The sequence below is a fragment of the Sinocyclocheilus anshuiensis genome, unplaced genomic scaffold (assembly GCF_001515605.1).
Source record: "Sinocyclocheilus anshuiensis isolate Anshui unplaced genomic scaffold, SAMN03320099.WGS_v1.1 scaffold527, whole genome shotgun sequence".
Classification (NCBI taxonomy): Eukaryota; Metazoa; Chordata; class Actinopteri; order Cypriniformes; family Cyprinidae; genus Sinocyclocheilus; species Sinocyclocheilus anshuiensis.
Genome location: NW_015548227.1, coordinates 1,163,784 through 1,167,635, shown reverse-complemented (window position 1 = coordinate 1,167,635; position 3,852 = coordinate 1,163,784).

The following is a 3,852-nucleotide window of genomic DNA, read 5'->3' as shown; positions in this document are numbered from 1 at the left end:
AATTTACATTTCAGAGATCATTACAAATAAATTATTAAATGCTAAAACTGAATAAATTTAAATGAACAAACCTGGCGTTGCATTTGCAGCCATGTGAAAACATGGGGTGCTGCAGCCCCCTCAGCACCCCTACTTCCCGCGTCCCTGGTGTCAAGGCTCCTGTGCATTTTGTCTTGCCAGTGTAGAGCGTTTCAAATCAGTCTGAGGCTCCATTTCAGGTAGGATGTTGCCTTAAAAGGCAGCTGCCTATACAGACAAGACAATGTTTTGGAACTAATTCACCTCTTAATACTCTTGCAGAATATTCAAGGAAGCACATCGGATGACACTGGCAATAATTCAATGCCTTAACATGTCACTATGGTCATTTGTTTAACAACAGCAGTGAAATCTGGGTGCAACATGTCAGAACAATCAACAAATGCAAACATAAGACATCTTAAGAGAGCAATGAAGGCCTTTACCATTTAATCTCTGCAACAGTGACCCATTTCTGCCTCAACTGTGTGGCACGCTGCCTCTCTTGACTGCCAGCGACTCAAAAGTCCTCCTACCCACTCATGACTCACACAGGATGAGAGGAAGAGGAGGCAGAAGTCTGACAGCCTCATTTTCAACCTCACCTGCTTTAAAGAGTTAGTAAGCTCCCTTTACACTGATGCGAAACCAAGTTCATGACTCCATCTGTAGCGCCTCGGGTTGCGTTTCGCACAGGGGAGTCTGACTCCAAATCAGTATTAAAGACACCCTCCACCGGGGAGCTCGCTTTTTGAAGGAGAAAGTGTGACGAAACGAGCCTGCGGGCTTTAAACTCGGTGTATCAGGATGTGTGTGGACGCCGTGGGGTTCCAACAGTTGTCCAAGCACAATGTTAATGATGCAAAGTCGGGGTCATGTGGGTGTCACAGACACGCCAACAGCGCTGAACTCAGACGCGTCTCGCTGAGATCCGAGGACAGGGGCGCTAATAGGATTTCCAGCGCCTTCCGTTTAGCGTGAAGATTTTCTGTTTCGAGTGGGTGAGTGTGTGACACACAGAGTTGATTGTGAAAGGATTTTCTGTTGGTTCTGCTGACTTTGAACAACATTTAAATCAAATTGATGAAAATACACTCCATTTCAAAAACTAGTCAGCTGTCTTTCTGTTTACTGGCTAGTGGCTACATAGGCAGCTACCTTTTAAGATAGCATTCTGAGCTAAATGGAACCTCATAAGTGACTGATGTGAAACGCTCTACATAGGTAGTGCCTATATATCTGTCTGAATGTTAAATATTTATTAGAGTATCTATCTATCTATCTATCTATCTATCTATCTATCTATCTTTTTCACTGAGCTCATTACAGTGCATTATGGGATGGCCTTCACTGCAATGCTGCCATTAATATAGCATTAATATATTATGCTATATACATTAATATAGCAAAAAATTTAAAAAATGCTGTTTATGTAGGTAACTCACAAACATTTGGAACAGAGTAATACTGTCAATTCAACTAAATCAATAAGATTTTTACCTTTTCTGAAGAGTTACTTTTCCATTGGAGTATGCCAAAGTGTTGCTATGCAGTTGCTAAGGTGTTCTTAGTTTTTATCATGTTGCGATGACATTGATAGGATGTTTGGGTGGTTGCTAGGGCATTGCTGTGCGGTTGCTAAGTTGTTCAGTGCATTGTTTCAGTGTATTTGCATGCAAGCCTTATGATTTGAGGTGTCAGTCATGTCTGTAGAACTAACAATGCAAGTTATGCAAGGATTAGGAGTTTGTTCAAATCACTGATTATAATTACAAGGAATAAAAGGTAATAGCTTGTCTTAGCAAACATCATTAATTATATTTCACCTTTCTGAAAGATTTCTTCAGTAATGTATTCTGGGATGTACACATTAGACCGTTATGAGCTTGAAAAACATCATTTTTAAGCATCATCAGATAGTAATAAATAACTTTCTTCCATCTATTCCATGTTCTTTCATCTTTTTGATAACAGACAGCAATTATTGAAACACTCTGCATCATCTATAGCCCATATTTCATAAGCATTGTCTGCTTTATGAGAGCAGAGTGATGCTTAATAATTAAGCACTCATCTCAGTCATTTGTCAAAATGAGCATCTGCAGTCTGTCAGTAAAATGACTGGGACCTGCAGCGTCCTCCTTGTGTTCTCAGCATTGGGAAATGGGGCATTTCAAAGGTTCATCTCTTCAGACTGTGCAAACTCTTCCAAACTTACTACTGTCATTTTCCAGACACAGACTTGAAGCATCTCTGTCTTTCTGACTGTTATCGGCTGGTTGTGGTGAAGGATGGTGTAGATGTAGGAAAATGCTGCCTCTTAGAGGCCAATTCTAGAGACTGAAATGACTTCATTTGAGAAACTGCAATCAATCAAACTTTTAACCCTCTAAGATATTATGTTTATTGATGGAAGTTATAATAACACCCATTTATAAATTAAAACAGCTCCATTATCAACACACACACACACACACACATTATTAATGTACTGTATATATATTTTTATATATATATTTTTTTTTACATATATAAACATTTTTCAATATACATATGTGCTAACAAAGTCAAAATATCACTATATCTTAAAATGAGGGCATATACTATATGGAAATGTTTATATTTTTTGCAATTGTTTTGAAGCTATGTTAGAAAAACTGTATATAGCGGCATGTATTTAACTCAAAGATTCCACAAAAAAAGGAGGAATAAAAAGCACAAATTTTAGATAACACTTTATTTTAAGGACCAGTTCTCACCATTAACTAGTTGCTTATTAGCATGCATATTACTAGCATATTGGCTGTTTATTATTACTCATAAAGCACATATTAATGCCTTATTCTGCATGACCATATGTTAGATCCTTAATCCACCCCATACCTAAACTTAACTACCTTACTAACTATTAATAAGCAGCAAATTAGGAGTTTCCTGAGGCAAAAGTCATAGTTAATAGTTAGTTTGTGACCCAATTTTTTTCAGTGATTAGAAGAACACTAGTAACTAATGGTTAAATGATTAAGAGAGTTGAAATACATTTGTGTTTATCAGTGAGATCCTTAATATGAACAAACATAATAACAACGACCCCCTCTTTGAATGGGAAAAAAATGATAATTGAATATTAAATGCTTCTAATTAATGTTCCTAATGTCACTAATGTGACTAATGTCATCTATTAGTCACATAATGGAATGCTAGCAGGAATTCATTCATTCATTGGGTGGAAATCTTTCACGCTGAAAGCTGGGCCTCACAGCACACTGACGTAATGGAGCTGCGTTACGCTGCTGACTGGCTGTAGGCAACAGAAAAGCCAAACACTCATTCAGTCATTACTCTTAACAGGAGGGGGTATTCTCTCTGATGGATTGGCAACAGCACAAACCAAAGAAAAAGTGGGAAAAAACGAGCAGAGTTCAAGCATGGTTAATGTCTTTGCAGCAAACGCTATACTTTCAAGTCAGACTCCCCACTGCTGCTGTAATTTTGAGATCCATTTTCAAGAAACAAGAAAACACTTGAATGTCAAACATGCAAAATGGATTATGGACCACTGGTTATCGTTTGATTTTGATAAGGCTTTTTGTTTACTGAGGGAGTTAGTGAAGTGAATACACAAAACCTTGATTCACTGCAATTAAATGGTCTTAAATTAAAATCTGTTGACTGACACATCTCAGAGTAAATTAACTGGTTTCATCCAATTCATTGCTCACAGTGTGCCACTCTTATTATTATAAAAGTGTTTTTTCTCGCAAGTTTTATGGTCAACATACGTTTAGGCTGAGCATTTTCAACTGTGTGACTTAAAATTCGCTGACAGGGTTC